Genomic DNA, 9,066 nt, shown 5'->3' with positions numbered 1-9,066 from the left:
GTTGTTCCTATGACCAGAGAAAGTTAAATATTCCTTAATATTAAAATCGTCATGACGAGCTGATAATAATAATTAAACGCAGGGCTATCGATACTTGGCCACTCATTCATTGCAGCTGCAGCCCGAGCGGAAGTACGGAGAAGCACTTTTTTTTAGTGTTGAATAAAAACTGTGGCAGTGCTGAATATAAACTTAAACATGAACTCACTCATAAAAACTGCAGCTCTTTGCTGTATTCGTTGGCAGTCTCTCTGTGGTCATGGTTTTACAAGTTACTAAATCTTACGTAGGCTGGAAGCCTATTAAACTTGGCTGTGGCCAGGGTCATGGAAGCTCTGTAGCCACGGTGATTTGAGCTGTCCGATTGGGCAGCGCAGGAGGTGCACTCAATTTAGTCACAGATTTGCCGGTCCGCCGAGTAGGCGCAGTTTGTCTCATGGGAATACTTTGCTTACCCGGTGCGCAGGACTTTTGAACCAAGTGCACCTACTGGCAACAGCTCAACGCGATTTTAAAAATTGAGCGCAAGCCTTTATCGTTCGTTGGCTTTTCTACAGAGATATTTGTTGATCGACTAAGAATGCCTTGAAGATCGACCAGTCGATCGCGATCGACCAGTTGGCGACCACTGATCTACAGCTATCCATTTTGCTCCCGTCCAGGGTTTTAACCAAGCCCAGCTATGATATTTGTCACAGAGTACTACCAATGTGCTATTGTGAGAATGATTATTATTATTATTAATAACTAAATAGAGTCACTGCTCCTATCAAATTCATTCCAAAGGGGGGGAGTGCCCCTGTGGCAACAATTTTAGACCCCCTTGTGGCCCCCCTAAAAGAAGACTATGAAATAATTTTTACATAACACATTTTTGCTATGTTATTTTTTTACATCCTTTATTAGACAGTGGCAACGCAGAACACGCGGACCCCCCCCAGTTGAAATAGTCTAGAACCGCTACTGTTAACAGAGCAAATGAAATGTAACCAAACTCTATTAGTCATATACTGTATCATCAGTTATGTTATTTAGGCCTATATAGCATTTGCAAAGTCATCAACAGCTATTGTTTCAATTCAACCCAGGGTTCAACAATAAATACATATACTGTATCTGACGTTGTATTCCCATTTTAACTTTGTTGTGCTTTTAAATGGTTGAAAGCACAATGATACGACATTTAGATGACATCTAAACCAAAAATCGGACATTATTTTTTCCATTGGACTTCTATTGTGCTTTTAGATGGTTGAAAGCATCGTGATAACACATTGGGAATTCAACGAACTTCCGGCTGTCTTTTTGAGTGGGTGAATAAAGGTTGAAATCTCATTGATCAACATCTCAACCAAATATTACCCAAATTTCCATGTTGAAATGACGTGGTGTGCCCGTTGGGATTGGAGTGTATTTGAATCGGTGTACTTGAATTCTTCAAATTCTTCAAGTATTTCCAAATACAATTTTCAACTACTTTTCTTTTCAAATAAAACATTCTTATTTTGAAATGTACATGGAAGTAATTGAGATACTGTATTTGAAATAGTATTTGAAATCAGGTCTGCACCACTATGCTCTTTTAATATCTCAAGGGGGAAATAATTAAATGCACCATGACTGGTGATGTAATAAAAAATGTGCACGTGCGTATTTAGACTTTATAAACTGACACAGGACTGTCTTATGTCAATAGAATGACAACTGAGAAGCACTCTGTCCTTTTCATGGCTAGCGCGAATGGTCAGTTTGCCCACATCTCTCACTGCATCATCCGCCCCCTTTCCCTTGACCCCACCCACCCCTCTCCACACCCCTTTCTCCACCTCCCTCCACGCCCCTCCACCGGCGTAACGCACCCACATCCAACTCGCCACTATCCGCCCCACTTCCCTTACCCACAACCCTCCCTCCTCCACACACCCCTCTACCACCGTCATGCATTCTCTCAGCCTCTGTTCACGGTTTTTTTTCGTGGCCGTCACAGAGAATCTTAAAGGATCGGAAATGTGATGTGGCATGATAGGATTTTCAGGGTGATTCTCTCTCAGAGCCTCTCAAAAAGAGTGTAATCCATGCTGTGACTAACTGAGTGGTTTACCAACACACTGTGAATGGCTGGCTGTCTGTCTAGCTGACTATGAGTTTTATCTGTGACCTGCTCTATTGTCTGACTGTCTGGGAGATTTCTCAAGCCTACGTTCAATACGTTCAGTTATGATAGGAATGGGAGCAAACGTTGGCCAACAGAAACTGTACTACCTGAACTTGTTCAGTAATACAGATGTTAGTGCTGAACGATTGGTGCTTTTTGAGGTCGGTTTTGGTTCAATTATTTAAAAGAATATCACGTTTTTTCTATTTCGGTTTTGATCATTTGTTTTTACACATTAAATGCATTATGAAATAATGACATAAAAATTATTTGTGAGCTTTTTAATGGAAATTACAAAGCCAAAAACAGTGAACATTCAATTGCCAAAACATTGAAAACATTCAATTGTCTCTGTCAGTTCCACATTGGGTATACATCAATAGGAAATAGGAAATTACTATGAAATAATAAAATCTTACTTTGTTTCTATTTGATGACTTAATGAAGTCTTCATCTCATCTCTGCTCAGACAGTAGAAGCCTGCCAGCCAGACAACGTTATCTCTGTGTTCCCCATACTGTACTGTCTTTAGTCATCCTATTTAGCTAGGCTAGCCTTCCTATATGTAAGTATGCTGCAGAGCTGTCTGACGAAGTCATTTAGCTATATCTTCAAAGTGGATAAGGCATACTTTCACAAACTGTCTCTATCCCTCTCTTTCGTCATTGTGTTGTTTACATTCCTCTCTCATGCGGCCCATGCGGTCTGTGTGTATCTAACCTAACGTAGCAGGCGTAAAAGTGCATCTATCCATCTCTGTCTGAGACGGAAATGTAAAACTTGTAATGTATTTCAGGTTAAAAAAAATGCTTCTGAAGATTATAATTTCCACTTCGAAATGTCAGACTTGATTTTCCCTTACGAAAAAATATATCAACCCATACAAAAATGTCCATAAAATATAATCTACATAACAATTCACATTTCCTGTTGCTGCAGGATTATATTTCCTGCTGTAGCAAATTGGCTCAAATTAAGATCCTACATCTGTAGCTCTCATTTAAATTTATTTTATTTTTAGACAACGGGTGATTTTAGAGTAAATTAAGATAACCCTGCGTCATGTTCAGTAGGCACAGAATGGAAGAAAAACTGTCCAAAATGGATGAAACAAGGATGTTCCATCTGAATCATGTCCAATAAGAAATGCTTGTTCTTGTTTTCTGTTGCAAAATGTTTTACTACAGTATGCCTTAATGAACATGACCCAAGTCTATAGTGGTCTTTCATTGGTTTATAGAAGGCAGCAGGACAGCGAGTGTCGGACGAAGTGCCATGTGCAACAGGATGACTCACCACAGCTGTGACACCTATCTGACCACCAGTATCACTCAACCCCGCACGGCCCCGACCCGCTACGACACACACTCTGTGAGACACCTTTAAAAACCACTCTCCTCCACTGTTGCACTCAAAGTACTAACCAGAGCCTTATATTGAGAAAATAAGGCTTAGGTACTAACCATCCACATGATAATTCACATTTTCTGTTGCAGCAGGATTATTTTCCTACTGTAGCAAACTTAATCAAATTAAGTTCCTACATCTGTAGAGCAAATGAGCAATCTGTTAATTGAAAACTTTATGTTAATGACAGTGCCCTTAAATCTAAGGTGAATACCCCCACACACACACAAGTGAAAACACACACAAACACACACAGACATATACGCACATATGCATTTTCACAAGCGCACACACACACACACACACACACACACCAACAAACGCACACAAACACACACACTTTGCTGCTGCTGTGACAGAAAAGGATTACATTAACGATCAAGTTAAGACAGATGAAGCAGATTCTAGATTCCAGACTCCCACTCCTGTCGATCTGTGCTAGCATCTGAGAACTTAAACCCAACATACAAAAGGCATTCATGTCAATGAATGAACCCAAAATAGAACACCGGTAGGTAAGTGACTCGGTATACTCACCTGCTTGATTCCATTCATTCAGTCTATCCCGTTCTCTCCTCTCCTTCTCTCTCCCTTTCTCCTTCTCTCTCTGTCTGTGTTTCAGACTGGGGCAGGAGTGTTCAGCTCGGTGTCGGGGACTGTGGGCTCAGCTGCAGACTGACATCATCTTTACTGGTGAGGAGGTTTTCTCACTCCTGTTATCTGCACCCTCCTCTCTCTCTCTCTCTCTCTCTCTCTCTCTCTCTTTCTCTCTCTCTCTCTCCCTCTGTCTTTCGCACTGTGTCTATTTTTCTTTCTCCCTCTATCTCTCTCCCTCTCTCACAAACTCACTCACTCTGTACATACGTCTACCCATCCTCCTTCCCTTGTCTTTCGCATTCTATTTCTCTATCTTTCTCTTTCACTCTCTTTTCTCAGAGTGTCATCGGTTTTAGCATAGGCCAAGTCTGTGAGACACAATGGCGCTAAAACTAAGACTCAATCTTCCGAGGCAGGTGGTACACTAAGCTTTACACTGCCTGCCAGACTTTCAGTATTTTAAACTAGTCCTCAGAATGGCTGAGGTTGGCTGTGCTCATGAGTGGCGCATTGGTCGAAGGCACTGCATCTCAGTGCAAGAGGCGTCACTACAGACACCCTGGTTCAAATCCAGGCTGTATCACAGCCGTGATTGGGAGTCCCATAGGGCGGCACACAATTGGCCCAGTGTTGTCCGGGTTTGGCCAGTGTAGGCCGTCATTGTAAATAAGAATTTGTTCTTAACTGACTTGCCTAGTTAAATAAAGGTTGAAAAAGATTTAACAATTTAAATAGCTTTCCTAAGGTAGTCTAATTCCTCAGAGGTTTAAATCACAGAGGAGCAAGCCTGGGATATTACCTCAAATGTTTAAAATGGCTTCCTCTCCTCATCTCCTAAATCCTAACCTCCATCTGCACTGATCTGAACATTATTAGATGAAAACAATATGGTAGGTTGGTAAATTGACTAGGGAACCTGCTTTCGAATCATTGTGGAGGAAGGACAAGGGAAGAGGAAGCCTCATAGACTATTGAGATTCAACCCTGAGAGGAAGCCTGTGTAGACATTTGAGATTCAGCCATAATCCCTGCTGTGGGGGAGCTCTAGTGGTGCTGCTGTCCATGGTGCTGATTACAGCTGAAGGCGACATCAGGAAGGACAGCGGTGACCCTGCATAGGCCTGCACCGTATAGCCTTGAGAGAATGGGCAGATAAACCTGTTCTCGATGGTGCAGAGCCTTAAGGAACGCACAGGCACACACACGCATGACACACACACACACACACACACACACACACACACACACACACACACACACACACACACACACACACACACACACACACACACACACACAGATCCTCCCCTATCTCCCATGGGCATTTCTCTATGTCTCAACTAATTTAGGCTTACATTCTTCATGGTAAGGTAACAGTGGCAGGTGGGATTGAAATGGATTATCCCTATTAAAGGAATATGTGGTGCCTATTACACTAAAACCCACACATACACAGCTTCCTACAGAACCACACACACAGGATCTCTTTCACACTAACACTCCCGAGTGGTGCAGCGGTCTAAGGCACTGCATCTGAGTGCTAGAGGTGTCATGACAGACCCTGGTTTGATCCTGGGCTGTATCACAACCGGCTGTGATCGGGAGTCCCATAGGGCGGTGCACAATTGTCCGGGTTAGGGGAGGGTTTGGCTGGGGTAGGCCGTCATTGTAAATAAGAATTTGTTCTTAACTGACTTGCCTAGTCAAAATAAAGGTTAAATATAAAAGTATTGAATAAAAGACACACACACACCTACCCATAAAAAAGGCAGTGAGGTCTGACAGGTCTGGTTTAAGGTGGTGACAGAGAGAGAGACTGAGATGACATTCTGAATATTACTGCTGCTCTGCCAGTCACACTGTGGACAGCTTTTTGTTGTCTTAACTCTCCTCTCAAGAGGTAGCTTTTAAAATCTCTACTAGTTTCCATAGTGACACTTCTCCTTTGTGTGAGCGTGTGTGTGGCGGAGGGGGGGGGTTGTATGTGTGTGTGTGTGTGTGTGTGTGTGTGTGTGTGAAAGGAAGAGAAAGAGAAAGGGAGAGAAATAATCTGGTGGACCGATATTTGTATGCTTTAAAAAAATAATGCACAATATGCGTCAAAACCTAGTTCTTGGAACGATTTCAATGCCACATATACTGCTCCAAAAAATAAAGGGAACACTTAACAACACAATGTAACTCCAAGTCAATCACACTTCTGTGAAATCAAACTGTCCACTTAGGAAGCAACACTGATTGACAATAAATTTCACATGCTGTTGTGCAAATGGAATAGACAACATGTGGAAATTATAGGCAATTAGCAAGACACCCCCAATAAAGGAGTGGTTCTGCAGGTGGTAACCACAGACAACTTCTCAGTTCCTATGCTTCCTGGCTGATGTTTTGGTCACTTTTGAATGCTGGCGGTGCTTTCACTCTAGTGGTAGCATGAGACGGAGTCTACAACTCACACAAGTGGCTCAGGTAGTGCAGCTCATCTAGGATGGCACATCAATGCGAGCTGTGGCAAGAAGGTTTGCTGTGTCTGTCAGCGTAGTGTCCAGAGCATGGAGGCGCTACCAGGAGACAGGCCAGTACATCAGGAGACGTGGAGGAGGCCGTAGGAGGGCAACAACCCAGCAGCAGGACCGCTACCTCCGCCTTTGTGCAAGGAGGAGCAGGAGGAGCACTGCCAGAGCCCTGCAAAATGACCTCCAGCAGGCCACAAATGTGCATGTGTCTGCTCAAACGGTCAGAAACAGACTCCATGAGGGTGGTATGAGGGCCCGACGTCCACAGGTGGGGGTTGTGCTTACAGCCCAACACCGTGCAGGACGTTTGGCATTTGCCAGAGAACACCAAGATTGGCAAATTCGCCACAGGCGCCCTGTGCTCTTTACAGATGAAAGCAGGTTCACACTGAGCACATGTGACAGACGTGACAGAGTCTGGAGACGCCGTGGAGAACGTTCTGCTGCCTGCAATATCCTCCAGCAAGACCGGTTTGGCGGTGGGTCAGTCATGGTGTGGGTGGGCATTTCTTTGGGGGGCCGCACAGCCCTCCATGTGTTCGCCAGAGGTAGCCTGACTGCCATTAGATACCGAGATGAGATCCTCAGACCCCTTGTGAGACCATATGCTGGTGCGGTTGGCCCTGGGTTCCTCCTAATGCAAGACAATGCTAGACCTCATGTGGCTGGAGTGTGTCAGCAGTTCCTGCAAGATGAAGGCATTGATGCTATGGACTGGCCCGCCCGTTCCCCAGACCTGAATCCAATTGAGCACATCTGAGACATCATGTCTCGCTCCATCCACCAACGCCACGTTGCACCACAGACTGTCCAGGAGTTGGCGGATGCTTTAGTCCAGGTCTGGGAGGAGATCCCTCAGGAGACCATCCGCCACCTCATCAGGAGCATGCCCAGGCGTTGTAGGGAGGTCATACAGGCACGTGGAGGCCACACACACTACTGAGCCTCATTTTGACTTGTTTTAAGGACATTACATCAAAGTTGGATCAGCCTGTAGTGTGGTTTTCCACTTTAATTTTGAGTGTTACTCCAAATCCAGACCTCCATGGGTTGATAAATTGGATTTCCATTGATTATTTTTGTGTGATTTTGTTGTCAGCACATTCAACTATGTAAAGAAAAAAGTATTTAATAAGATTATTTCTTTCATTCAGATCTAGGATGTGTTGTTTAAGTGTTCCCTTTATTTTTTTGAGCAGTGTATTTCCCATTCACTTTGTTTAGCACAATACATAGTTTTTCATTTTTTTCATTTTCACCGTAACTCATTATTGGAGATAAATAGGAAATGGAAAATAACTTTTCCTCAAAGCCAGATGGTGTTTATTTTGTAGGTCATTTCTATGTAAAAGGACGCATGAGCGGCACCATGTGAAGTTCCTATAAGCATGTCAAATGAAAGCTAAGAGCTAAGAGATAATTTCGGAATATATACACTTTTCGACCATTTTCAGGCTTTGATTTCTGGTCAAACAGAATGGGGTCTTAGAAAAAAAAGAATAATAATACTGTTGAAGTAAAGACCCCTGCTAACTAATGTCAACATTTACAGTACCTTCAGAAAGTATTCATATCGCTTGACTTATTCCACATTTTGTTGTGTTACAGCCTGAATTCAAAATGGATTCATTTATTTTTTCCCTCACCCATCTGTACACAATACCCCATAATGACAAAGTGAAAACATGTTTTTAGAAATGTTAGCAAATTTATTGAAAATGAAATACAGAAATATCTAATTTACCTAAGTATACACTATCTACAATCTAAAAGGGTTCTTCAGCTGTCCCCATAGGAGAAGACCTTGAAGAACCCTTTTTGGTTCCAGGTAGAACCTTTTTGGGTTACATATAGAACCCTTTCCATAGAGGGTTTTACATGGAATCAAAAAGGGTTCAACCTGGAACCAAAAAGGATTTTCCATGGAACCTAAAAGGGTTCCCCGATGATGACAACCAAAGAACCCTTTTTGAACCCTTTTTTATAAGCGTACACCACTAAGTCAAAACATGTTAGAATCACCTTTGGCAGTGATTATGCCACTCAGGAGTGGCGATTAGGTCGCTCAGGAACATTCAATGTCGTCTAGGTAAGCAACTCTAGGGGATTTCTGGCCTTGAGGTTTAGGTTAATGTCCCGCTGAATGGTGAATTTGTCTCCCAGTTTCTGTTGGAAAGCCGAAGGAATCATCTTTCCCTCTAGGATTTTGCCTGTGCTTAGCTCTATTCCATGTATTTTTATCCCAAAACACTGCCTAGTCCTTGCTGAAGACAAGCATACACCTAACATGATGCAGCCACCACCATGCTTGAAAATATGAAGAGTGGTACTCAGTGATATGTTGTGTTTGAATTTGCCCAAACATAACACTTTGTACTCGCGACATAAAGT

The sequence above is a fragment of the Salmo salar genome, chromosome ssa16, assembly GCF_905237065.1.
Source record: "Salmo salar chromosome ssa16, Ssal_v3.1, whole genome shotgun sequence".
NCBI classification, from domain to species: Eukaryota; Metazoa; Chordata; class Actinopteri; order Salmoniformes; family Salmonidae; genus Salmo; species Salmo salar.
The sequence above is the reverse complement of the archived record's forward strand: the minus strand, read 5'-3'. Positions refer to the sequence as shown.